The following is a 27,544-nucleotide window of genomic DNA, read 5'->3' on the forward strand; positions in this document are numbered from 1 at the left end:
GACTCCCCGCTGTAGTGTAGATGTACCCTCAGGGAAGCACAGCATTCTCCAAGTGTCTCCCCCTAAGGTAGGTGACACCTAGAAGTTAACAAAGATTTTTTTCCTGGTCATTTTCTCCATGTACAATTGGCTTTATTCTCCGTTTGCAAATTGCTGCGCTGGCCCAGTCATGCTCCAGGCAGGAATTGAGAGAGAGTCAAATCATGTAACATTTGCTGAAAGATTTGGAAACATCGTTTCTCTGAAGGATCTCCAGGGAGGTCACAGCAACAGCAAACCCCAGCTCTGCTCAACAGCCTCCTGGAGGGAGAGTGAGCTTGGAGGGGGATGTTCCAGAAAGATGACCTGCGAAGGAACTAACAAGTCTGCAACTTGTTGGCTGCTGTCTGATAGCCAACAAAGGCCTAAGATGAGCTTGTAGGAGGACTCCTTAGAGCTCTCTCAGCCTTTCTCTGGAGGGAGCAGAGAGCTTTTACCCCAAGGGTTTGGCAGGCATTTGAGAGAATGGCGAGGAGTCTGAAGCAGTCAGAGCTTGGTTGGTGTCGTAACACTGCCAGAGCTCCAGACATCTACAGGGCCTTCTGGGACCAGACCTGAATTTACAGTGTGAAAAACAACTGGGGCCCTCTCCAGTTATCCTGCGTTATCCATCATTCAGAAATGCCACTCCCTCCCCACTTGTTGCTGACTCAGGAGTGGGGTCCAAGGATCTGAGCTACCCTGGGCGAGTCTGCACAGCATACACGTTCCCTGGAAGTCCTGCTGCAGCATGCAGTGGCTTCAGCGGTCGCTCTGGAGTCTGGTGTCAGTTGTTCCAGGGCAGATCAGGAAGGGGACATCCTTGCATCACTGGCTCCTGGCTTCATACCACAGCAGTGCCGTCGGGGATCGGGCAGTGAGCAGAGACTTGACATGGTGCCTCTCATCTCAGCTTTGAACAGTGGGTAAAAATTCACGTGTTCTCCTGTGTCCAGGGCCAGTGGGAATAACTGCCTCAGAGCCCCTGCCCTCCTCTGAATGAAGGTCTCCTGTGGAGGGGCAGGAGTGAAGTATCCAGTACATCCTGCCAGATTTCAGCTTTCATTCAAGCAAAGCCCTTTTTAGCTGGGAAGGAGAAAAGCTTCTGTGTGAGACCAGGCTGCATTCCTGAGTCTGCAGCCAGCCAGTGTGAAGCAGTGTGCTGCATCCATTTAATAGAGCTGTTGATTCTGGAACCTAACGATGGCAGTGCAAATGGCTACAAGATGTCATTACTGCTCTGCTACTGGAGTTTTATCCCATTTAGTAGAATCTATACAAAAGGTCTAAGTTTTAAAGGTGAAATTGAGTGAACGTTTTATCAAATACTTGGTTTTATTTCTCAGTGTAGGAATCTTGGAGGGAGCAGAAGAGATGGACTTGTGGGAGAAAGGGAGGTGAGAATAATACTGTAGTGTGGTCAGCTGTCCTTCCCATGACTGGGGACTCTGGGCCAGAACTTGGATAGACCCTCGGTCTGTTGGAAATTTGGATAGGGTGCAGAGAAGTGCCGCAAACATTATTCAAGGTCTGGATCTGTTCAGCTTATCAAAAAAAAAAGCTCAAGAGGTGATGTGATTGCAGTGTGAGTATTATTGTTATTATTCAATCTTTGTGTTCTCATAGCACCTCAGAGCCCTTGTCCTGGATGCTTTGTGCCCGGTGCTGTACAAACACACGACACCCTTCCCAGGGAGAAAACACCAGGTGCTAAAAGAGAGAAAGGCAGAGCAAGAACTGATGGCTGGAGGCTGACACCAGACAAATTAAAATGAGAAATAAGGCACAAATTTGTACTAGTGCTGGTGAGTAACCACTGCAACAAACTCCTCAGGGAAGTGGTGGCTTCTACCTCTGTTGATGTCTTCAGATCAAGACTGGCTGCCTTTCTGGAGGATGCTTTAGCCAAACACAGGGTATTGGGCTGCATGAAGAGGTGACTGATAAAATTCTCTGGCCCATGTTACACTCCCGAACCAACGGACAGCAGCACCCTCCGCTGGGAATAGGCATGGCTGCTGTCTCCAGGGGTGCTAATACCAAGGAGTCAAGGAAGTGAAAAAGAGGGGGTGAAAAAGAGAAAGAGCTGAAGAGGAAAAGGCAGGTGGAGGAAGTACAAAGGTGGGACTGGAGAGGCCTTTAACATCATCATCCCACCAAGCCACATGCCTGCATTTATTCTGCAACATCCATGGGCGACTAACTCAATCCATGATGCTGAAACAGAGTTGTGTGCCTTGATTGTTCATTCTGAACCCTAATGGGAAATCACATGGAAGTGCTGTGCACTATTCCACTGCTGATCAGCCAGGGCCTACTCTGAGAGCCCCGGTGGCTTGTGGCTGGCACTCTGGCACCCTCGCACCCATTTGTTTCATGTTACAGCTTACAATAGAGACACCTTTGCACAGGGAAAGGCTCATGCATCGGCATACGGAGGGCACCAAAATCCTACACCAAACTGTATTCCAAGCCAGTGCAGCGTGTCTGTGTGTGTGTGTGTGGGGGGGGGGGGGGCACATTCCCTGACTCTTTGGCTGGAAAATAAAATAGTGATGAAATATGCCATTGAAACAAACTCAAGCAAACAACAAATCCGTTCCCAGGAGACACCCAGATCGTGTCCTGGGGAAAACCAGATTAATTAAGTGACAGAAGGAACAGGAACGGTTTGAAAAAAAGAGGTAAAATGTTCCACTTTCGCCTGTCAGAGTGGGTGACAGCTGTTCCTCTGGGGCTCTGCAATGGGCTCCCCTGTGCATGAGCTCTGAGGCACCCCAGCAGAGGGGAACTGAAGCTGCTGTGTAGGCCCAAAGAGGAATGGTGCCAGGTTTCATAAAAGCAGGTCGGAGTTTCCAGGCTCCTTGGAAAGCTCCTGTCCCTAATGGCCTCTAGGGAGCAGTGATGCCCAGGAGAGGGGGATGGGTTCTTCCCTGCAGTGCTGCCTCCCCTGTTCAGGGGCTGATTTAGGCCCTGTGCATCTTCCACCATCATAGCACCATGGGGGCTGCAGCAGCAGGAAAACATCAGGTCAAAGGACTGCCCTGGTCAAACCTCCTCTTGCCCCCCTCATCTGACATGCCCCTGCCCCAGGCTATTACTCAGAGGGGGCTTTATGCCTGTGAGTATTCTATGTCATTGCTGGTCCATGGGGCTACCAGGGGCTAAGGGACTTGGGGGAGTTTACATTCAGAGATGATTCTACAATATATTGCACCTGAATCTCTACTGTACAGAGCATGGCAGCTCAGCTTGGCTCAGGCAATGTGGGGTGTATCAGGGGTGTGGGGGAGGGATGGGGGTGTTGTGTTCATAACAATAATACATAGCTGTGCTTTTCATCTGGGAATTGTGTGGGGGTGACAGCATATGGTGGGCGTGGGAGACTGTTAGGGGTGAAGTGCCTGGATGCGGGGCCTCTAGGGTGTTTTGCCTGAATTGCGTAAGGTGCTGTGTTGGGGAGCAGAGTCGGGTGCACACACGTCAGGGGTGGGTGGCAGCATTGTCTTGGCTGCCATGAGGAACAAAGCCCAGGCCCTCTGGAGATGAAAGCATGAGCAAAAGGGCCAAGGCCTGGATCCTCAAGGCTATTTAGGCTCCAAACTCCCATGGGGAACTGTAGCCGAGGCCTCCTAACTGGGACACATCGCCCCGCACTCCGGCGGGTCACAATGCCAGGGGTGGGTGGCTGGGAGGTAGGCATGCATGAAATGATCCCGAGCCCATGGCGAGGCGTGCAGAGCCCCCAGAACAGTGTCCTCAAAAAAGGGGGACACTCGCACAGGTGGCAACCCCTGTGGGGGCGCGCAGTTGCCCTTTCCCTGCGCGGGCTGAAATCCCAGTGCCCCTGTGCAGCCAACCCGGCCTCCAGCAGAGAGCAAAGCCCTTTGTTTGTCTTTCCCACCTCGAGTGGGGGTGGGGGGGGCTGCAGCCAACTCCCCCTCCCCCCCCCAAAATCCCCTGCCTCTAGATAGGAGCTCCATTGCTTTCGCCTGGGTGGGGGAGGGAGGGCTCAGCCTCCCAGCAGGCTATGAATATTGATGAGGCTGTCGGGCTGCTATTGTGCAATTGGAGCTGGGAGGGAGGCAGGCGGCAGGCAGGATGGAGGTGGGGAGCTGCGCGCAGCGGCTCACTCACCCCGCGGTGGCTCAGGCAGCAGCAGCAGCAGGAGCGGAGGCAGGGCACGGAGGGGCCGCAGCGCCAGGGCTTTGTTAGTTACGCCCGCCGAGCTCCCCCCTTCCCCCCCCGCCGAGCCCCTCCGCCCCCCCGCCATGGAGCCGGGCCAGCAGCAGGCTGAGTGAGCCCCCCTCCCCCCCCCCAGCAACGCCGCGCAGGGAGGAAGAGGGCGAGGAAGGCAAAGGGCCATTTTTGTCTCCTTGGAAGGTAAGTGGCTGGGCCGGAGCGGGGGCTGGGCACGGCCCCGGGGGGAGGAGGAGGGGGGGGGGGCGGCGGCGTCCCCGGGCTGGGGTAAGGGGATGCCCGCCGGGGGCTGGGGAAGGCGCCCCCCGAGGCCAGCGCGTCGGGAAGGGGAGGATATTTTGCGCCCTCTCCTTTGTTGCATGGAAGGAAAACCTTTGCAAGCGGCCCGGCTGCCCGCGGGGAAGGAGGCATCGGGGGGCTGGCTAAGCCGGGGGCGCTGGGGCTGGTCCCTCCAGGGCGGGGAGGGGGGTTCCCCCGGCTTCTCTTCCCCCCCCCCCCCCTCCGCCTTGGAAGCTGCCATTTTTGTTGGTATTTTTTTTTGTTTGATTTTTTTTTTAATGCTCCTGGTTGCGGTTGAATTCGGGTTCGGGCTGATGGATGCCCAGAAAAAGTGGGTTTCCATAGCAACAGAGCTGATGCCATGGGCGAGGTGGGTCGGGTGCCAGCTGGGGGGTTGGAGCGGGGTCGCCATCCGGGGCCCCCGCTGCCGCCCAGCTGCGGCTGCCTGCGCAGTGTGGGGCAGGTTCTGGGGAGTGCTGGCGGGGACGCTGCTCCGGGCATGGCTGGGCAAGGCGAGGTGGGCACTGGGCAGGACCCCTTCGGGGGATGCCTGTGGGAGCCGGAAGAACGGGCCCAGAGTGGGTCGGGGGCCGTGGGCCAGCCCTGGGGCCTGGCTGCCTGCAGAGCCCTGCACAGAGAGGGGGCAGGTCTGCAGCTGATCCCAAGCTCTGGCGGAGGCCGGGGTCTTGGGAGGGGGCTGCCGGGGTGGCGAGAGCTGCCAAACAGCCCAGGGTTGCTGGGAATTCACACGCGATGCTTCCTCGCCTGCGTGGGAGTGGGCTTGGGGGTTTCCAGACAGTGCCTGCGGTCTGGGGGCTTCCCCCCTCTTGGCTCCAGCCAAGGACTCCGGCCCAGCTGAGTGCAGATGGATGGGAAGGGAGAGGCCTTGGGCCGGCGGAGGGGGGGCGGAATCCTTGAGCTTGTCCTAGATTGACACTCGGGCTGTTCCAGCCGGTTTTCAGGCCCTGGACAGTGTCTCTGTGGCGTGTTGGTTTAGGTGAATGAGCTGCAGGCTGCTTCTGGTTTCTGCCCAGCAGCGCCCAAGCAATGGCTTATCTGTGCCACCAGAGGTTTTCTGCCTTCTTGCTGTTGTCTGATACACCGTTGGCAATGGGGGAAATCTCTCCTCCTGCAGACTGGCCATCACAGGTCCAGCTGGCTTCTCCCGACTGGGCCTGACCCACCCACCGCATTTCCCAGCTTGGAGGATGCTGGGTTGGGAGCACAGAGAGTCTCTCCAGGTGTCGTGGGTGGGGGGCTGCCTGCCCCTGCAGGGCGCATCTGGCGTTGCACTGTTGCCTTTTCCTCCTCTGGTGTGACACAGGCCCATGGGTCGTGGGGCATGCATGGCTGTGATCCTCCAAAGAGGCTGCTTGCTTTGCTGGGGCCTTGGGGACAAGCAGCTGACCCAGCAGCAGCAGCTCTTGACTTCTGGGGATGTTTCTCTTCGAACAGAGGATCGGTGGGTACTGATTGGTCACCGTGGGGGCCTAGCCCAGCTATCTGATGGGTGATCCACATACCCAGAGGCTTTTTTCCTACCAGGGATTTCAGGATCCAATATAATAAAATCAGCCATGATTCAGAAGTGGTGTGGGTAGAACCCCCAGTTTGTCACAACTGGGTGGACTGAGAGGCCGCAGACAGGGGACAGGGCAACTGCTGCATGAGTCTTTTGTGGTTTGGTCTCTAAGCTGGTCCCTTTTACCCCAGCGTTAGGACGGCAGTGCACTGGGTTTTTTCGGCAGAGATCCAGGCCAGGTGGGGACATGTGGCAGGAGGTTGGAGGGGGAGCTCATTGTGGGAGTGTGTGGCTAGGGTTATTTACTGTGAGTGTTTGTGGGGCTGAAATATGGTATCTGCCCCCCCCCCCCACACACACACACCCTGGGCTGCCTGTTTGCCCTCTGTGGCCACCTGACTGCGGGGTAATGCTTGGCTGAGCACGGTCACGCTCTTCCCACCATTGGGACACCAAGGACTGCAACCTAATCAGGCAACCTGGCTGGTCCAGTGCTTTGGCTGTCAACAGTGCTGCAGGTCCATTGGCCCATCCCTTGTTGAGACCTGCCCCAGCCTTACCATCAGCTTAACACAGTGCATACTGGGAATATCTCCTGACCTCTAGGCTCCTAAATCCCACCTTCCCCCACCCTCCTGCAGGCCTGGCCTCTGCTTAAGTGTCTTCTCTAGAATCCGCTAGCTTCAGCCCTGGCCTGGCATGCCCATCTATTGTCCCTTTGACACCACCCCTTGGGCACTGTAGCATGACCTCTTGGAAAGGGTTGGTTGGTTTGCACTGTGGGATGCACTGGGATGGGGAGGCTGGGTGGAGCCTGCTGCTGTGGTGTGACTTTGTTCCCTGGTTTCCTAAGAGCTGACAGCACTGGTCCCACAGATGAGAGATGGTCCAGAGCCGTGGTGCAAGGCAAGTTCGTGTCCCACTGCTATGAATGGGCTCACGTTCCGGTGACTCTGCATAGGCACTGTTCCAGTAGACTAGCTCTCTAGGGTAATCGCAGTGTGTTGGCCCTTCACCATCCCGTCCACACATGGGAGGGGTCAAAAATCAGGCGCTGGAATCCATGGCGAAGCCAGAGGTGGCTTTAGGGGTTGGAGCGTGGCAGCTTCCAGCTCCAGGGCTCTTTTGAACAGTGCCCACGCGTGGATGATTGTTATGGCCAAGACTCACAGAGAACATCTCCCCTTCCCTCCCCCCCCCCCCCCCCTTTTGAGAGACTCCTGTGGCTTCCCTCCTGTCCTGTTCAGGGGATTTCCATGAGCAGGAGGGATTTGGGGAAGAGAGGGAGACTTCTTGCCAAGTGACATCTCCACCTAGACTTTCAGCCCTACGCCTGTGGATTGTGAACTCTATCCTGAGCATGGCAGTGCAGGCTGCTCTGGTGTCTGCTTCAGTGCTGCCAGAAACGCCCTGGCTCCTTCACGACTGCCCCCTTCACAGTGTGACTGCTGCTGGAGCCCCAAGCTCAGGCTGGGCTCTGGCCCAGCAGGAGGCCAGACATGCCAGTCCTAGCATGTGGGGCTGCAGGGGGGCAGAGCTGTGGAAGGAGGGCCAGAAGTCTGGGTTAGCTCTGGGGAGAAGGTCGTCTAACTCCAGGCCCCCGAGCCTGGCCCACTAGCAGCCATCCCAGGGGATGGAGCTCTCAGCCAGTCAGACCCTAACAGGGCCTTGTGCTTTCATTGGAAGGCCCTTTTCCCCAAGCCCAGAGAGGGGCAGAAATGGGGCAGACACTGCCTCCCGGCCTCCGCTGCAAACCCTCCTCGCTGTAATCGGATGAAACTCTCCCAGGTCCCCTGCTCTGCCCCTCACTGTCGCTAGAACAGTGGCTGACTCCGTATCTGCCCTCCCCCACTGGGTGCGGTGCCCGCTGACCTGGCAGGTTCACAGCTTGCATGTTGGCTCGGGTGCTTGTTGAAAATAGTTCACTAGGTAACTAGGTTAAGCAGAGGCTCATCCACCCACCCACTTATATAATGCTGGGCGGGCCCCGGGTGAGTGTCTTGGAAGGTCAGGGTGTGCTGCATCCCTGGCTGCCCGGTTGGCAGGAGGTGGGGGGACAGCAGAGTCTGGGTTGAGCCCGTGGGGTGGTGAGGGGAGTAAAGGAATGTGAAGTGATGCACTCAGGCCAGCCATAGGTAAGTGGGCAGCAGAGCCCATCTGTCATTAATCTTGCTCCCTAGTGAATTGGTCCTGCTGTGTCAAGCAATGGAACTGGTTGCCAATAGATCGGAGAAAACAAGCAGTCAGCATGCGTGTGACAGCCCCTCACCTGCGATCAGTGAGCATGCTGCAGCACCTGGCCCCTCTTGATGGCCAGGACTGTATGGCCATGCTGCTCGGGCTGAAATGCCGGCAGTCACGTGATGAGTCTGATCTTGACCCATGGGGGCCACGAGAAAGCAAGCACAGGACAGGGCATGCACAGACCAAAGGGCAATATGATTTCTCTTGGCGGAGGCCAGGAAACAGATGGTCCCCAACCTTTGCTGAACCATATCTTAGATTAGTCTCATGCCACTGTGTCCCCTCTGAATGCTAGCCAGGCACCGAGCTGCTTAGCAGTTAAACTCCAAGGCAATCAAGCCACCGCCTTCATGCTTCCAGTCACTGTTGCAGAGACTCCCATGATCTGTCACCCTGGGTGATGGGTACCTGCTCTACCGTGGCTTGTTTTGTAGACCTTTGCCAGAGCATTCCTGTGCCATCAGGCGGTGCGCAAGTGGCTGGCTGCAAAGCCAAAGAGAGAGAGAGAGCTACAGGGCCAGGTTACTGAGTTTGTGTTTGCCAAGGGGAAAGTGTCAAGCTCTTGGGGATCATAAAGGAGAGGGAATGTGTGGGCCCTGGGGAACCTATCACTTCCATTAGCAAAGGGAGTGAAAAATATCTGTGAATGACCCACTCTTTCCCCCTCTCCCCACCCCCCCTCGCCCTCCAAGGCATCACTGGATTTCCCTGGTTGGAGACCCCCCAAAAAAGCCGTCAAGTGAGTTTGGACTGAAAAGTTACAAGCAACTGAGAAGGCAGGTTTGGAATGGAAGCCTCCCTGAATCCTTTGGTGTCTAGAATCTCTGTGAGTGTGAGCATGGGAGCTTGGGTTCAGCTGACTGGGGGTACAGCACCTGGCACAAAGGGCAAGGACTAGCTAAGCCATTACACCTTTGCAGGAAGATTGGAGCAAGGGCTAATGTGATCCTGGGACACAGAAGTAACAGAATGTGGAGTCGGAGCAGAGCGGTTCTTTTCCCTCTGTAGCTGGCATTGGTGCAGCCACTGCTGGAATCCTGTGTCTGGTGCTCACAGTTCAAGGAGGATGTTGATAAATTGAAGAAGGGGGCGGAGAAGAGCCAGGAGACTGACTCAAGGATTAGAAAACCTGCCTTAGAATGAGAGACTCCAGGAGCTCCATCTATTTAGCTTAATGCAGAAGGTTATTGGAGGACTGGATCCCAGTCTATCAGCATCCTAAGTCAGTGTCCCAACACAGTCCATTTTGCTGGGCCTGTTGGTCCTCCTACATCCAGACAGTGGATGTTTTTACTGACTGGGAGCTGCGAGGGCCCAGTGCCTCAGAAAATTTGCTCCCAGGAGCCTTGCGTCAGCCTCCCGAAACCAGCAGCCTCTCTGGAACACATAACCAACCTGCTGTTTCTACACACTCACTCCAGGCCAGGAGGATAAATGGGGATTTATACGCTGCAGCGGCTCTGGATAAATTTGTTAGTCTCTAAGGTGCCACAAGTACTCCTGTTCTTCTTTTTCTGGATATATAGCTGCTCCCCCAGCCAGTGTCAGAACGACTGCAGATCAGTTCCCGTGCAACCCGTGCCCGGAGCTTGGTACCAGGCCGGTCAGTGCTTCATGCCCTGGTGGGGAGAGCTCCATTAGGGTGTGGGTGGCTGGAGTCCCCCAATTGGAGAGGCTGTGATTCCAGCCAAGTTTCCAGCATGGCCCAGCCAGCCTGCAGGGGGCGGCTTAACTAGCACCAGCAGAGTCACAGGGCCTCGGGCAACTGGCGAGAGAGACTTCCAAGGGGCTGCTCTGCCGGAGCCTCTCATGGTTATGGCCCTGCCTGGCCCTGGAAGATCCCTTCCAGGACTAGGAGCAGTAGGAGTAGATCATGTTTGCGTGTGTCCTGGTGTGTTTGACTGGGGAGGGTCACACGCATGTGCATGTGCGGAGGAGGAGTGTGTGTGCACGCCCGTGTGTGTAACAAGACCCTGCCTTACTGGGGCACTGCCATGGGGTGGTGGAGGTGAAAGGTCCTGGGGCCAGCACACAGATTCTTTTCCATGACAAAGGAGCCTCTGATGGCAGAGCCAGTCCCTTTGAGTGGGAGGTACTATGGGGGTGGGGTCGGGCTAACAGCTCCCATTGCATGAGGGGCTCTGCCCGGCAGGCCCTGGGGGGATTGGGCCTGTCTCTCCTTGCTGCTCCTAGGCGTGGGGGAATTGGAGCCTGCCCCTCCACAGTTTGTTCCTACCTGGGGGATGGACCTGGAAATGGAATTGTGAGTAAATTCCGAGCTGCATCTGGGCAATCCTGACCTCCATCCCTTGGGGGAGGGGCATCCGGGGGAGGAGGGCAGGGCTGTGCCACCTAAGATAGCGCCTTAAACACCCAGCGGGGACTTCTGACCCTGAAGTTTGACCCGATTGCTTTCCAGGCCACCATCTGGGGCAGGATGGGGAGGGTCCCTCTGGCGGGACCTTTGTGTCAAGGGGGCTGGGACAGCAAGTGCACATATTTTCCAACCCCCCAGCTCAAGGGGGACCTGGCTGCAATGTGACGGCACCTCAGGTCTTGCCTTGTCACTTGAAGACCCTGAAGGATGGGGGTGGGGGGTGCCCTCACTGCTGGAGGACGATTGGAAACGACAGGTGGGCTCTGCAGAGGAGGAGGCTCTGGTGGGGAGAGCTGGGCGAGCAGCCGGGGGCCACGCATGGAGCCGGCACGTTGTTTCGTTCCCCGATAGATTGCAGTGTCTCAGGCCCCTGGGAATCTGGGTCAGAGCAGATCCGATACCCTGCACTGGGGGAGGGACAGCCAAGTGCTGGCTCAGCTGCTCTGGATCTGAGCCACTGTGCGGCCGGCTGGGTGTCACAGTTGCACTGGGGCTCAGCACCTCCCACCAGGAGCGGAGACAAGAGGGAACTGAAAGTGTCTGCATCTGGCCTACAGCAGAAACCCAGCCATCAGCCTGGAATTACCCCAGCCCCCCTGGGGGAGGGAGACTCTTCTTAGCTCCCTTTGGGGCCCGGCATCACCAGTGCTTGGTGCTCTGCCCCTGTGTGTGAGGATGACCAGGAACCCTGCAGCGAGTTAGGGGAGTAGGGTCCCCGGGCAGGAGGCTGCATGCCCCTGCCAGCCAGCCAGCTGCAGCAGGCTCATGGGCCTGGAATGGCTATACCTGAGGCCTCTGTTTCCTGCCCATCTGGGTGCAGCTGCTCTCGCTGCCCTGGTGCTACCAGCCCATATGCAGCCCGCTCCCTGCGGTGGAAGGCTGCCCCCGGCCTTGCCGCTTTCCCTGCTGTGGCCCCTGCCCTGCTGATTTCTCTGCCTGTTGCCCCTTCCCTGTCCCATCCCTCTCCTGCATCTGACTGTTCAACGTTAGCGGCGCCACGGAGAGCTGCTGGGTGCTGCCAAGGGTCCACAATGGGGGCCAGTGCCAGAGGAGCAGGGAGCACAGAGAGAGCAGACCCCACCTTCCCCAGCCTTGTTCTCAGCCCCTTGGCCAGCTGGCGCCAGGGTCCCAACCCAGCCTGAGCCCAGAGGCTTGGGTTTTGTGCTTCCTGATCTCCTGCGGCCCTCGCAGGGACCCCAGCAGGGCGTCCTGTCCCATGAGGATGGAGCCTGCCCAGCGCTGGATGTACCCGTCTCTGTGTGTGGGGGGCGGGGGGGAGTCCCATGTCCTGGAAAGTGAACGCTGGGCCGGGGGAGCCCCTGATACCAGCCGCTGCCCCAGGCTGGGAGCAGAGCAAGTCACTGCAGAGCGCCCTCCCCCCACCCCGGGGGGAGGGGGGGCAGTGTGGAAAGTCCCTGTGATTTCCCCCTCCCCTGCCTAGGGGTGTGTGAGTGCCCCACAGGGGAGTGGGGTGGGGATCCAGCCAGGCAGGGAGTGGTGGGTGGGTGGCTGGTACGCTCATTCCTGGCATTCTTAGTACTGATTAGCATGATCCCCCTGGTGTGTCATTTCCCCGCCCCCCCATGGGGGCAGCACAGGCTCCTGGAGAGTGTGTGTGTGTGGGTGTAAGTGACTCCTCCATGTTCCAGCCACCTTACCCCAGCACCAGGGGCTCCCACAGATGCTCAGGCTCCCCCTGCTGCCCTCCGCCCAACGCTAGTTCAAATAGATCAGCTTTGTTATTTACAGGATAAGGGGGAGAGAACTGGGGTGTTTGTGTTGTGTGTCACTGGGAGAGCATGAGACAGCATGTGTGTGTATCAGGGACAGCGTGTGCAAGCCATGTGTGATCGTTTCTAGGCTGTAAATGGCCGATTTTATTCTGAACTCCAGCCCCATCCCTCCCGGAACACCCTCTGCCCATTCTCCTGGGGCCTGGCTGGCCTGGGGTCAGAACCCAGAGGAATGGTAGCAGGGGGCCTTTCCCAACCCATTTGTCAGTCCAGGTCCCGCCCAGGTGGATAAAGAGCGAAGGCCTGCCCCAGGAGTGGGACCTAAGCAGCTGAGAGGCCGGAGGTTGTTGCTTCCCTCCGCTTGGGATACCCAGCTATGAATCGTCTGTTGGGGTCAGGCACCTCAGCCAGGCCAGCTGCCCTGGCTGGGCTATGCCCTGGCAGCCCAGCCCAGCCTCTCTCTGTCCCTCCTCCAGTTCAATGTCTCTTATGCCTCCCCCCACATTCATTTCCTGTGCAGTGCTGGGATGCCCTGCCCTGCCCGTCTCCGGCCTGCTCAGTTCCCCTATGGGATTGGGCCCCTCTAGGGTGATAGGGACCCCCTATTTGTGAGAATCCCACTGCAGGGTGAATCCCAAGGGTGTGAAGACAGCCTGGCAGATGCCAACTGGATCAATGTGTTGCGAGGCTCCAACGTGCTGGGCCAGAGAAGGACCTAGAGAGCTGGGGACAGCAGTGGGGGTCATTTAGCCCCTCGTGTTCTCAGCACACAGGTTACTGCCCTGTCAGCCCCCATTTACTGGCAGCTTCCGCAGGGTTCCAGGACCCCCTGACCCCAGAGACTGGCTGGTTTCTCCAGGGGAGGGGGGACATGGCGGCGGAAGCAGGCTACTCTGCCCGTATCTGTCCAGCATCCAGGGCTCTCCAGCCAGCTCCTGCGATCAGCACTAAATCCAGCCATGCGACTCTCTAGCCATCCCCATTTGGCCTGTGTGTGCCCCCTGCTCCTGCAGCGTGTTTGAAGGGCAGGTGCTACCCCACCCACCCTGCACTCTGGGCCCATTCGGTTCCAACCCGGGTTCTGCTGAGTCTCCAGCCCTGGAGCTGCTTCCCCATAGCAGATCCCTGCTCGGTGCCCCCGTGGCATAGCGGTGTTGGATCTGCTGCCTTTAGTTGCCTCTGGCTCCTGTGAGCACTTGCACAGCCTCTGGGAGAGCCAGCTGGGCTCCTGCCTTGTCAGTAGAAGTGGTTAATGAGGTCCAGGATCAGGGCTGGCATTGCAGGGGGTGTGGGGGTGCTTTGCAGGTATTGCCAAAGTTAGGACTTGGCCTGCAGGGTTTGTGGTGAAGAACTCAGAAGGGGGTGTTCTCTGCTAGCCAGGCCCAGCATTTGGCCCAGGAGTGGGATTAATGCCCGGCCCCTCAGGGCCACCTGAGCTCTGCTCCGCAGGGAGGCAGACAATAGCCACAGCGCAGTGCGTTGCACCCACTCTGTCCCTCATGAAGTGCCCTGGCCAAGGGGCTTTGATGCCAGGCCCTGGAGGAGGTTGCAGGTGGTAAGGGGATGGCATGGCTGGGCACACAGCACTTGTGAGGTCGTTATGCTCAGCAGAGCCACACTCTCTACCTGTGATTAAACCCAGGGAGCCCAGGCACTGCTGCCGTGTCTCTTGATGCTGGACCTGTGCCCATGCCTGAGGAGGTCCTGCTGCTGTGAGGGGGCACGAACCCAGCCCCCCAGAGTCCCCTGCTTTGCTGTTGGTGCTATCCCCTCCCACCCCCCCTCCACACACACGCAGGGCGTGGGTCCTGCTTCTGCTGGAGCTGCCGGTGGGCAGCACAAGTGTCTGCCCCCTGCCCCAGCATGGTGCCTCTCTCCCACCAAGAAGTGGGGCTCAGGGAGGGCAGTGCCATTGGGCGCTGTTGGTGCCAGGGCCTGAACCTCCATGTTAAACACAAGGGCAGCTGCCATCTGCACTTCATGCCAAAGAGCTGCAGCTCTTGGGTTCCTGGCAGGCTGCCAGCTGGGCTCTGCTGGGCAGGGCTGGGGTGCCTCTCCCCTTTCCAGGATCAGGTTACCTGCCCTGCCTGGCTGCACACAAAGGCCTCACGGCTGCTTCTTGGCTGAGAGCTCAGTGCACAGAGTGACTTGCATGGATCCGTCCCTTGGCACCAGGCTGCCCAGCAGAGAGAGGTGCTGGAGAGGTCCAAGGGTGGGGAGCAGAGAGGTGGCAAGTCCCAGGCACCGGGAGGGGATGCTGCATCCTTTACATGGGGAGCTCCCCAACGCACAAGGCTCAGATACTGCCCCAGTGCTCCCAGTTCAAAATCCCCTTGCTCCAGCATCCCAGGAGACAGCCCCACAGCCTGCTGGAGCCAGCGGTTCTGCTATTCAGCCTTAATGTCACCCCATTCCTGGTGCTCCCACCCACCCCGCTTTTGGCCAGGCACTGGCCCAGCTGGAGATCAGCCATTGACTAGCTGTAAGGGTGGTCTGACCCTCATGTGGGCTGCAGGCACCTCTCCCTTGCCAGTGTGACACCATGCTCCAGAGGGGGCTCTCTCCTAGTGGGGCTGGGGGGATTCCCTAGCAGAAGGGGCCACGGGACACTGCTTGGCACAGTTTGCTGGGCGACACCCCCCGCCTCCTCCCCCCCCCCCCCACGCCGAGCAGCTGTGTGTGGAGACTGCAGCGCTCTGCTCTGCCGCGGGGGCGTAGAGACCACCGGGGCCTGCACAGGAACTGCAGGCGCTGAGGCACATCCGGGGGTGACCCCCCCCTTCCCCTCCCCCACTGCCCCAGGAAGTGGCAACTGCATTTCCAGGTGCCTGGGCCCCCCGGTGCTGATGATCTCTCCCACCTGGGACAGCCTGGCCCTGAGGGGCAGGGAGGGCTGTGCCCATTGGGCCCCTGCTCCTTACCTCATGCTCAGAGTCCTAGAATCTGCGCGGGGAGGGGGAGGCACCTTCTCCCCACCCACCCTGCACACCCTGCAGCATCCCAGGCCCTGGAACGTCCCCGGGATAGTACCCCTGCCCCAAAACCAGCTACAGAGGGGGCCTGCTGGGAAGAGGGTGGGAGTGCAGGGAGCTCCCAGCTACTGCAGCCATGACCTCTCCCAGCAGGGGGTGCTGTGGGGAGCAGGGCAGCTGGCTGTGGGGGGAGCTCCCAGTCCCGGCTTCTCCCAGCAGGAGGAATAAGTTAGTAGTCCCAGTTAGAAATCACTAAACCCTGTGAGCTTGGCCATGACCCCACATGCACGGAGGCCTGTGTGTGGGGGATATCGGGGTGGGGAGGGCAGCTGCAGGAGGCCACGCTGGGGCGACACGCTGGAGCGGGTTTCATCCGCAACTGCTAAATAGGGTGACCAGAGAGCAAGTGTGAAAAATCGGGACGGGGGTGGGGGATAATAGGAGCCTATATAAGAAAAAGACCCAAAAATCAGGACTGTCCCTATAAAATCAGGACATCTGGTCATCCTACTGCTAAAGTGGAGCAGCTGAGCCAGACACCCGCAGCGTGAGGCCCCTAGCTCCAGGCCAGCACTGCTTCCCTCGAGCCTAGTGGCTCAGTGCACCTCAGGACCTGCGGTCTCTGTCCTGCTGCTTCAGTGGTTGCCTCTGGGGGTGCCAGGGCACCTACCCCACTTCTCCCCAGGCATCCCCACCCCTGGGTGGGTTTGCTGACAGCTCCACAGAGGACTACATCGGGGTGGTTCCGTGTGCTTTGGCCTCCAGCAGCTTTGCCAGTTCCCAAGACTGGCCTCCCACAGGAGCAGAGAGGGCCTCAGGCCTGCTGCAGAGGGAAGGGGTTAAGGCAGTAAAGCTTGCCTCTGCCCCTGGGCGCAGGGAGGAGGCCCCGTGCCCTACTACTGATTCACAGGTCGGCCCCCCTGCCCTCTCCTGCGGTGCCTCCTGGGATATAATCCCTGGGAAGGAACAGGCTGTTTCCTTGTTCCAGGAACATGTTCTGCAAGAAGCACAGAAGCCACAGATGTGCGCTGCAGGGGAGCTGTGCGCAGGCAGACGGTCACCACCAGGGAGCACAGGGCAGGCCCGCTTGGAGGAGCCTACTGCACAACTCGTCCACCCCACACACCCCAGCCAGCTACTGGGGCCCAGCACTTACTCCTTTCTCACCTCCCACCCCCCCATCCCGTACTGCACCTGTAGGGGCCCTGGCAGGCTTAGGACAGGGCCCTTCCCCAGCCCAGCTCCCCAGGAGGAGCAGCACGGAGAAGCCAGAGAATTGTGCCCTAGGGGAGAGTAGTCCTTCCCTCCAGGTGGGGGCTGGGGAAGGAGCCTCAACTCCTCCAGCCATCCGAGTACCCCCTGGCACAGGGGCCCCCAGCCATCCTGCTTCAAGACCATGGATTAGCTCTTCATCCCTGAGATGGGGAGGGGGCGGGATTGGATTCTCTCTGCTATTTTGCAAAGGGCTAATGCACGGAGCTTTTGGCAAACTGGCATCCCTGCCCGGCGGCTAGCAGGGGGCTTGGGTGCAAGGACCTTGCCCCATGTCTCAGTTTTCCTAGTGAGCACCTGGGGTGAGCATGGACGTACAGAGCTGTCCCCCCTCCCCAGACGTTGCTGGACAGGGGGACATTCTCCCCTTGACTCTCTGCTCTCCAGAATCCTCCCTGGGCCAGTGCTGAGGACATCCCTTTCTTGCCAAGCATTGGCCTGGAGTTGGAGTTTAAGAGAGCACCAGCTGCTACCCATGCCGGGGAGAAGCTGGTTTAAACTTGTCCACTGCAGGACATTGGTTTGAACTGGGAGCAGCTCCTGGAGGACAGCACATTCTCCCACCCACCCCACCATGGGAACGCTGTGCCCGTGCCGGGCTCAAAGCTGCAGGATGTGCCATGGACCTGCTCCAGACGTTGGCAGCCAAATGGGAGTAGGGCCAAGGCAATCGCCATGGCCATCCCCGCAGAGCTCTGCCCTGCCATGGCATGGGCCAGGCTGTGGGAATAATGGGAGGGAGAGACACTGGGCCCTGCCCCGGAGTGCAGGAGGGGCCAGATGCTGATGGATGGCACCCGGGTCTGAAACAGGGCACTGGCACCCCATGGGCAGGGGTAAGGCGCATCAGCACCCAGATGGGGCTCAGCATGCCCAGTGCCTGGGCTCTCTCCTGGCTCCTGCTCCCATCAGGGCAGCCAGAGTCTGGTAGCTACAGTGTCCCCAGTTCTACCCGCAGGCTCTGGTGCCCCTGTGTGCCAGGGAGCCGGGGCAGGGCTTGGCACAGGTGCAGGTCAGATGGGGCAGTTACAGCAATAGAAGGGTGTTGGGGGCGGAGTGCCACTGTGGCATGTGGGCAGGGAGGCAGAGAGCCCCCCAGGGCTCCATGCCAAGGCCCTAGGCTTTGGGCATCGTGCTGTAGCCTACCCCCGCAGAGCTGGTTGCAGGCCATGGGGCCTCGCCAGTGACTCAGGGCCCCATGGAAGGGTTAGTCACTGCCCCCGCTAGAGCTGCCAGCTGCCCCTTCCCCCCAGCTGGCCGGCTGGTCCCTGGAGGGCGAGTAGGGCAGAGAGAAGGGATTGTGTGTTGCGGGGGTCAGAGGGAGGCATTGCAGGCGGCTGTTGTATCTGAGCCATCACAGAAGCACTGGTGTTCTCACACATACACACGCACGCTGCAATATGGTGGAATGCCCCTCCCCACTCAGCATGGGGCAAGTGGGCCTGGCATCTGCTCTGCTGGTGCTTGACCCGCTCACTCAGCCAGGCTACAGGAGATGCGGGGAATCCCTCTGGACGCACGGCCTCCCTCCCACCAGCTATTTTCAAGAGTGTGATGATTTTATAGTGCTATGGGGAGGCAATGGGAGAAGGGTGGGGGTGGCAAGCTGGCCTTCATCCTGAGGGATAGGACGGTCTTTGTGCGGCATGGGGTGAGGTGCCCTGCATTGTCTTTGCACCCCTGGGAGGTCATCAGGTGCCTCTCCGATGCTTAGAGGATCGCCCTGCAGCGGCTCCCCATGGTCTATAACACACAGTCGCATGGTCCTTAACTCTGCCCTGCTGCAGAGGCCATGCCAGGGTCCCAGGGCAGGGGGCAGCACAGAAATGCTCTGTGGGTTAGCGAATCTCTGGTGTTTCCAGGAAGACTGGGAAGTCTGTGTCCGGTTTGGAGAGGGGTTGCTGGATCTGTGCTAACACTGCCACCCTCATTCATCCATTAACAAGGCTAATCATGTAGTTTACACATTCCACAACGAATTGATCAATAGGACATGCCCAAATCAGAGTGAACAGTTTAACCAAGTGCCTCTGTCTGTGTTCTCCATCAACTCTGCCCCCTTAGGTGCTTGCATTTTGACACAACTTTCAACTGTAGGGTCTCATAACCCAGGGTAACACTGTGTCTTTCATTTCTGCAGCTACACTTGTATCCAGGAGAATGTGGGCATGACGGTATCATAATGCAAATGATCCAAGGAGGCAGAGTTAAGGAGATATGTGGTTGGCCTGAACTTTTGCTGTTCTTGACTTGAATGCATATAACAGTGGAATGTAGTTTTGCATTTAATTTCCTAGTTGTTTAAAGATAAATAAGTGGGGAAAAGGAAAATCTCATGTCAGTAGTGATCCCTAAACATTCTTAACGTTTAAAACCACACCTCTGTTCTTTTCAAACTTGGCTTCATTTTTAGATCTTGCTGAGATCTGCCAAACAAGCCGAGTCTGAAGGAAACCATTGCAATTAGTTCTTTTGTTTGTCTTCTAAACTTTTTATTAAGGCAAAGTTACAATAAAACATTGCCATACTATATCATACATTACTTTTTACTTATTCAGGATCAGATTAATAGTCAAAGAATCTGGCTAAAGAACCTGGCTTGCTGGCTGGGGAGCCCTCTTCCTTTGAGTACACTAAAAAAGATGACCAAGTTCTAAATAGCTATCCTCTTTTCAATGTCTCTTGCGCGTGAAAGCTTTTCCGTGACAAGGCCAGTTCACATTTTACTATACCACAATTCCATAGGAAGAGAAGTCACATTTTTCCAATACAAAGTCTTGCTGCTAACAATAAAAAAGAAATTAATTTGTCGTTCTGTTTAAAAGGTAGATCCTTTGTGGGAACATTAAGTAAGCAGGTCAAGGGGGTCTCTGGGAAGCCGGCATTTTGTTATAAGATGAATCTCGGTAATAATTTCCTGCCAAAACCCGTTTAATTTCTGTGCAAATATGTTCCTTTTTCCCTTCAGCCTTTCCAACAGAGCACTTCCCTCGTGGCAAAAATACACCAGATCTTAACTGGATTAAAATGCCATCTGCACAGTCGTTTCTAAAAACGTTCCTTGTGAACTATGCAAATTGAAGGTGTGTAGCCCCTTTCCCGTGCTCACCTTGAATTAGTTTGAAAGGCTAGAAGTCAGCAAAGTGGTTGCCAGCACAGCAAGTGTACTTACAACCTGCGTGAAAAGCGTCTGTATTCACCGAGTCTCCAAGGCTCAGATCCTCAAAGACAGGCACCTAAATATGGGTATCTTAGGGAATCGTAACTCAGGCTTTTTGCCAAGGGACTGGTCTCGTGCAGATAGAGAGGGGGAAGAGAGCAGAGTTTGGGGGTCTGCAGAAGCCCCCCTCAATAGCAGTCTGGATAGAATATGCCCTGGTGGAGGGAAGTGGATTTGTTTTGGTTTTTCAGTTTTGCTGAAAAACTGTTGAGAATTTTGATCACTTAAAAAAAAAATCCAACTTCAGGTGATCTTGTGTGAGGAGCTAATGAAAATGGAGGGGGAGTCTGAAAACTGATTCTTAGCCTGAGTGATCAGGTGAGACTGGATACCAGCTGCAGTGCTGCTTAGCTCTTCTCCCTCCCTTTGGTGCCAGCAAAATCCTGTTGTGTGGAGCTAGTGTGTTAACATGGGACTGGCGGAAGGAAGGGAGAGCTAGTGGTTAGAGCAAGGGGGCTGGGAGCCAGGGCTCCTGGGTTCTATCCCCAGCTCTGGGAGGGGAGAGGGGTCTAGTGGTTAGAGCGGGGGGACTGGGAGCCAGGACTCCTGGGTTCTGTGCCAGTAACCTCAGCCAAATCCCGTCACCTCTCTGTGCCTCAGCTTTCCGCACCTCTAACAGGGATAATGAGCCTGACCCGGGAATCTGGGGCTGTATTGGTTAATGTTTGCTTGGAGCTCCTTAGGAAGCACTAGAGTTGGGTGGAGATGTTGTGGGGTTTGCCCCACTCAGGTGGCAGCCTGGGGCTACAGACCCCCGCCCTCCCCAAGGGTGCCATGGGAAGGAAGTGGCAGGAGTTTTCCTGCAGTGAAATCCCTTGTTTGTATGCTCTCCTCTGCAGCCTCTCTTGGTGCTGGCTCCTGCGGGGAGAAGGCCATACTGTTCCAGAGGGGCTGTGGCTGGGAGGGGGCAGGCGGGTGTCTCTGCTGCTCCAGCTTGTCTCCATCACAGGACAAACCCCAGGGAGGGGCTTTCAGGGAGAGCCCCCTGGCTGGGGCCAGCCCACTGCAGCCAGAGCTAGGACTGGGTCTTGCTGAGCCCTCATGCTAAATTACTAGCCCTGGCCTGCCAGCCTTGGGGAAGAGAGTGCAGAGCCCAGCTGTAGGGGGTCACTTGGGAGGGAGGGGTCTGGGCTGGTGGGACTTGCCATTGTGCAGAGATCCCTTAACCTGATGTGTGGTCTGACCCTGACCTCCCCCACCCCCCATTGGCTGGTTGGCTCTGGGAAGCAGGGAGCTGGTTAAAGCCCCACCCCCATTAGCTCAGCAGGCATCACCAATTGTAAGAGGGGGAAGAATGCTGGGGGGTGGTTGGGATAGGGGGAGACTTGGCTCATGGATGTCTCTTGTTTGGGGGAAGGGTGATGCAGAGCTGAGGTGAGGAGTAGCAGGATGTCCCGGGGGCCATGCCCTGGGGGGTGGAGTAAGGATTTATTTTACATCTGGCTGTCTGCCCCACTGGCTGGATTCCCCAGGCTGAGACTGAAAGCAGAATTTCAGAAGCTGATCCCTGCCCCATGGAAAAGGGGCTGGGTACAGCCCTTGGGAGGAGAACCTGACCTGGCTCTGCGCCCCTGGAGCGGGCTCTGGGTGCCCAGTGCTGGGACAGAACCTGACCTGGATCTGTGCCCGTGGAGTGGGCTCTGGGTGCCCAGTGCTGGGAAGGGAACACTACCTGGATCTGTGCACAGGCTTCGGAGGCCTGGTGCTAGGAACGCAGTGTTGAAGTGGCTGTTGTGTTGTGGGCAGTCAGAGAGCCGAATTGAATTTCCCTATCTTGGGGGGGGGGTGCAGGTGGGCATCCCCCTTGCACCCAGGGCTTTGGAGAAGAGTCCTGGCACTTCTTTCCCCCCCACACCCCACCCCCAGTGCATGGGTCCAATCAGGGTCTGCTATTTGCTAGTCAAACCCCAGCCCAGCCCCTTGCTGAGCACTAGGGAAGAGGGTGCTGTGTTTGGGCAGTGCCAGGAACCACATTGCCCCAGCACTGTTAGCTGGGATGGCAGTGCTGGGCCTATGGGGTGCTCGGTGTGTATGGGTGAGGGGGTCACAAACAGACCTGTGTGCAGGGCCGCCCAGAGGATTCAGGGGGCCTGGGGTCTTCGGCGACAGGAGTCCTTCCATTCCGGGTCTTCAGGGCACTTTGGCGGCAGGTCCCAGAGCGAGTGAAGGACCCGCTGCCGAATTGCCGCCAAAGACCTCAAGCGGAAGAAGCTCTGGGTCTTTGGCAGCGGGGCCTTCACTCGCTCCAGATATGTTTGGTGGCATTGAAGGATCTGCCGCCGAAGACCCGCTGAAAACTCTCGTGGGGGGCCCCTGAAAACTCTCTTGGGGGCCCCTGGGGCAAATTGCCCCACTTGCCCCCCGGGCAGCCCTGCCTGTGTGTGGCCCAAAACACCTCTCTCCTCCCCCCAGTGAGCAGGGTGGGCCTTGCAGTGGAGGAAAGAGCCTGATTATCGGAATGTACAGGAGACAGCTGAGTTAGGTGGGTTCATAATGCTGATATTAGGAAGGTTAGACATGTGCTTTGCACACCACTGGACTTTAGTCCAGTAACTACAGGGTTAATTTATAATGGCAGTGTGTGCATGTGACCTACTGTGTTTCTCTCTTTGGGTGATAAATGGGAACACATTGTTGCAACTGATGTTCTAGCCTGCAGCTGTGCTTAGTCTGGAAGAAGAGCTATGGGGAAGGGGCAATGGGGTCTGACACTGGACCAGAACGTGCTGTTTGCTCTTCTAAAAGGCTTTGAGAGATTTTGTTTCTACATTTTAATCCAAACGAGCCCTTGGATGTTCACAGTTTTCCAAAACATGCGCTGTCTGAGGCAGGAATTTTCCAGGCTTGGGGGGTCTGCCTGAAGGAAATTATTGTGTTTTTTTTTTATTATTTTATTTTGGAAAATTTGAGCAAAAGCCATTTGAGTCACTGGAGGTGGGGAAAATATCCAGCCGTATTCAGGGCAGAGTCGACTGAGGTTTGACTCCAGGGCTTTCCTGGGGACTGTGGCCTTGGCTTGGGTTAGAGACCAAATATTTTTGGTTTAGTGACTGAGGTACGAATGGTTGAAAATCACACGCTGAGCTCGAGCAGTAGATATTAAGTCCTAAGGGCTGGACAAGTGGATCTGTGTGGACGAAGCCCTGATGAGGCTCTGACCCTGCTCATCTTGGTCTGTTAGCAGGATCTGTGCACAGCTAGCGAATATTGTCCTGGAGAGGCTGTGTGGCCTAGTGGATATAGCACTGGATAGGGACTCAGGAGACTGGGTTCTATGGCCAGTTCTCCCACTAGCCTGCGAGATGCTTGGTGAATTCACTCCCCTAAGTTTGGATTCCTCTCCTGGGGCTGCACCCAGGGAGGGAAGTGACTGTGTGAGGGGAAAGTGTGCCTCAGTTTCTCCCATTCTTTGCAAAGCAATGAAGAGTGCGGGTTAGGAGTATTAACATTATTGTTGGTTGAAGGGATGTCTGAAAGCAATGGATTTTTTTCCTCTTAAAAAACCTAGGAAATTCAATCCAAAGAACTTTGTTAGTGCAGCACTAAATTCGCAGAGATCAGAGCAAAAAGATACATGCAGAATTGAGGATTCCCTGTTCTGTTCATTCCCTCTGAAGCACCTGGCATTGGCCACTGTCGGCAGACAGGACACTGGGCTAGATGGACCTTTGGTCTGACCCAGTCTGGCTGTTCTTATGTTCAGAACTTAAGACTCCCATGGCACTGCCACCTCAGCCCAGGGCTCACACCTGAATTCTCTGTTCCTCTCTTTGGGATCAAATGTGCAGCATAACATAAGTGCTGAGCTGATGCTACTAGTGGGACCTTAAACTTGAGTACTTTCTGTCTTACTCTATTAATTGCACTGCAGTGGTGCCTAGGAGTGCCAGTCACGGACCAGGACCCCAGAGTGCCAGGTTTTGGACAAACCTAGAACAACAAGTCCCTGACCCAAAGAGCTGGGATTTTAGCTGTTGCAGCGGGGGGACGGCTGGTTGAACTTAATAAAAGTGAGGTCTTTGTTAAGGTGCCCGGTGGGTGTAGGCAGAGCTCAGGGGGGTGTCTGGAAGGCTGGTGGGTGCTTGGAGTTGGAGATTGGGGACATCCTGTCAGTTAGAGATGGGGTTCAACACCGTTCACTGGGGCTGGATCATTAGTTAAGGACCAGCCGGTCAGGGGAAGTGGGTGGGCTGGCGGGGGGGGGGGGGGGGAGGGCTCAGTGCTGGAGATGTAACAATCCTTGCTGTAGTTTTCCTGTCGCAAGCAGAGCACCTGTGAACACCCCTCCCCCGGCTCCCCTCTCAGGCCTCCCCCCAGCCCTGCAGCTCATAGGGGGGATGTGCAGCTCCCACCCCCCCTCCCGCCATGCACCGGGCTCCCTCCCCCGCAGCCCCTTTGCATCCTGCCCCTGTTCCTGCGGCTGAGCTCATGCGCTCCCCTCCCCCATTGGGAGCACCAGCCAAGCAGCCTGCCATTGAGGGCCCAGCCAGCAGCCCCCTTCCCCCTCGCTCCAGACAGGCTTCCTCTGTCTGCTCAGCCAGGCACCGCCCATATGGGGAGAGGATGCCCCTGCCCCTAGCGGGTGGAGGGGCAGCTGGCAGACAGGTCTCTGCTGAGGCAGGATCCCAGGCTCCCCACGGGGATCGGGAGCCCCTGACTGGGGTGTGGGGTGTTCTGGCCACAGGCCTGTCTCCGGCACACAAGGGAAGCGGGCGGTGGCAGGGAGCCAGGGTTTACTGTTTCCCCTGCTCTGGTGCTCCATGGCTGAGAGGTGGAGGCTGCTGGGTGGAGGGGAGGGCTTCAGCTATTGTTCCAGCCCCAGGCCTGCTTCCCTTTCCCCCCAGCACCAGGCACAAAGGGGGAGGGCAGCCTTTGCCCCGCCTTGCCACCCCTCTGCTCCAGAGGGCCGTGCCGGATTCCCGCGCTGCCGGCTCCCCGCCAGGAGGCCTTGGCTCCACCTCGTGTTTGCAAACAGGATCCAGGAGCTGGTCGGGACTGTTCCAGCCGGAGACGCTTTCCTTCCTCACTGTGCTTGGGATGGCACGCTGCTGCATGCGGGGACGTTGGGCACGGGACGTTTCAGGGAGCCCCACAGCCAGCGCTCTTGCCCCACTCCCCACAGCGCCCCCTGCTGGGAGAGGCTGGGGCTTGAGTAGCTGGGAGCTCCCCTCACAGCCAGTGCCCCTCCCCACAGTGACCCCTGCTGGGAGAGGCTGGGGCTGGAGTAGCTGGGAGTTCCCCCTGCAGCCAGTGCGCTGCCCCACCCCCCACGGCCCCCCCTCTGGGAGAGGCTGGAGTTGGAGTAGCTGGGAGTTCCCCCCACAGCCAGTGCCCTGCCCCACCCCTACAGCACCCCCTGCTGGGGGAGATCAGGGATGGAGTAGCCAGGAGCTCAACTCACAGCCAGCGCTGCTGCCCCGCCCCCCCCCCCCCCCCCCCCCCGACAGAGCCCCCTCCTGGGAGAGGGCGTTTCCTAAAGAGACCTTCTCCCCCTGCCTGCTGTGCCCAGGGCGTAGTGGCCCCTGAGCCGGACGGCAGGTGCTGTGGGTTTGCTCTGGTTGTGTCATGCCACCGGCTGCGAGCTGTGGGCCAGGGAGAGTTAACCCAGCGAAACTAGGCCAGCCCTCCAGCCCGCGCATGCCAGGACCTTGTTTTGCCAGATCTGGGCAGGACGCCAAGTTCCTGCTGGCTGCGCTGTGAAGCTAACGTAGTTGGCGTTGCCGAGCCAATGTGACCACTTCCCCTCAGGAGAGCCTCCGCACGTCATTGGGGGGGGCAAGAGAGGAGTTCTGGGGGCCCAATACAAGGGGACGGGTGAGACCAGGGGGCCAGCCTAAGGGGGTTGAACTGAATTGAAGGGTTCACCTTATCTGACCCGACCAAAGGGCTGGGACGCAAACACCGTGCAAGGCGCCAGGGTCCGCCCCCGCCTGGCCTTGGGAAGGCTGTGGGGAGGCTGTGGGGTGCCAGGGATGGACCGGGAGGAGGGCGGGTGCGACCTGTGACTCAGGACTCCAGGGTGCCATTCCTGGCTGAGCTCCAGCCTCCCTGGGTGACAGCTCCCTCCCCACAGCCCTCTGCCACCCAGGGATAAAGATACCTTCCTTGCCTGATCATGCTCATGAGATGTCATGGGGCTGCGTGGGAGCCTCCATTGATATGGAGAGGGGGTGCAGCAGGGTGGAGAAACATGGCCAGTGGGAGGGGGCTTCAGCCGGCAGAGCAGACGTGGGGGGCGGAGCAGGTGGGCGAGCGCCTCGGCTCTTTGCCTAGCCTTGCCCTGCTCTCTCCCCAGCCCTGTCTGAATCACAGCCCCTGCCACCATGGCCCAGTGTCCAGTACTGCCCTGTGGGTCTCCTAGGGGCAGCGTGGGGCCACCCCAGGGACCCCCAAGGAGGTGGCAGAGCATTAGCACTTTGGGGAAAGGGTTACTCAGGCCAATACGGGCAAAGCCCTGTCACCTCAGCCACTGGGCAGAGGGGCATCACTGTGTGTCAGGGAATGTGGGGGTGCTGAGGGGTTGGGGGCTGTGTGAGCAATCGTGGGGGGACAGGTTGTGGCAGCGGGCAGATTGTGCAGCAGTGGGCGTATTTGCGGTGTCCATGGGGGTTGTGTGTCTGCGGGGGTGTCTGCGGGATTGCATCTGAGTGGGCTGCATGCGCATAGGGCATTTATTTGTGGGCAGGGCGCATACGTGCGAGGCCCAGTGTGTGTGCGTGCTTGCAGGGGGTGTGGGATGGGGGGTGCTTTTATGTGGTGGGTTGTCTGTGCAGGGGGCTGGGGAGGGAGATATGGGGGAATGATGAATTAAGAGCATGCATGTTGCTGAATTGGAAGTGACCCCTTGACCCATGTGCTTGCCTCCATGCCCACCCCGAGCCCTGGGATGAGTGCCCTCCCGGAGTCAGGCCTGGGTGCTCTGGCAGGGCCTCATTCCCTCTAGGAGCGGTGGGGGTCTGCTAAGTCTTGCTCTTGGTTCCAAGCAACTTCTGCTTTCTGAACCCAGCGCCTGCTCTAGGCACCCATTGGCCCTGGGACTGTGCAGGGATACCAGCTGGGCGGCCATTTTTCGATGAAACGTTTTTGTGTTGGTGGGAATGGATCAGTGTCACCGACGCTTGCCCCAGGGGGCGGGGGGCTGGCAGGAGAGGATCCTCCAGTTTAGGATGGCCTTTCTTGGGGCATGGGGGGAGGAAGAAGACAGAGCCCCCAGGAGAGCAAAGCGCCCACGTGCTTAGGGTGCTCAGTGGAGAAGGGGGAGGCTGAGGATGACATCTGTTGCCAGGTGGTTCAGGCATTCATGTTCCCTTCCTTCCCCTGCTGAGTTTGGAGGAGGGATTTGAATGTGAGTTCCCCCCATCACCAGTGCTCTAATCCTGGCCTGCTGGGGAAGGGGAGGGCTTGGTCTCTCTCTCTCTCTCTCTGCTTTCTCATTAAAATGTTGAAAGGTCTCTGTTGTGTTCTGACATGTAACGGGAATAATTTTCACAGGGAAAACCATTCCCAGTGCAGGTCTAGCAGGGAGCTCCCCCCAGACAGAGCTGCTGCCCCATTCCCTACAGTGCCCCCTGCTGGAAGAGGTCTCCCCACACACCACTCCTGCCACGCTCCCCACAGCTGGCGCTGCTGGGAGAGACCGGGGCTGTAGTAGCTGGGCGCTCCCCCCACAGCTGGTGCTGCTGCCCCGCTCCCGGTAGTGCCCTCTGC

At 57.9% G+C, this 27,544-nt stretch overlaps 1 protein-coding gene across 2 annotated transcripts in view; it reads left to right on the top strand.

Annotated features, from left to right (window-relative positions):
* The first annotated feature begins 4,117 nt into the window (after positions 1-4,117).
* Positions 4,118-27,544, top strand: part of ZMIZ2 (zinc finger MIZ-type containing 2) — a 45,109-nt gene continuing 21,682 nt past the window's right edge. For both annotated transcript variants that reach the window (XM_054018132.1, XM_054018133.1), the window contains exon 1: positions 4,118-4,401. The gene's annotated coding sequence lies outside the window, so the exon portion shown is untranslated. The remainder of the gene's footprint in view (positions 4,402-27,544) is intronic.

The sequence above is a fragment of the Malaclemys terrapin genome, chromosome 2 (assembly GCF_027887155.1).
Source record: "Malaclemys terrapin pileata isolate rMalTer1 chromosome 2, rMalTer1.hap1, whole genome shotgun sequence".
NCBI lineage: Eukaryota > Metazoa > Chordata > Testudines > Emydidae > Malaclemys > Malaclemys terrapin.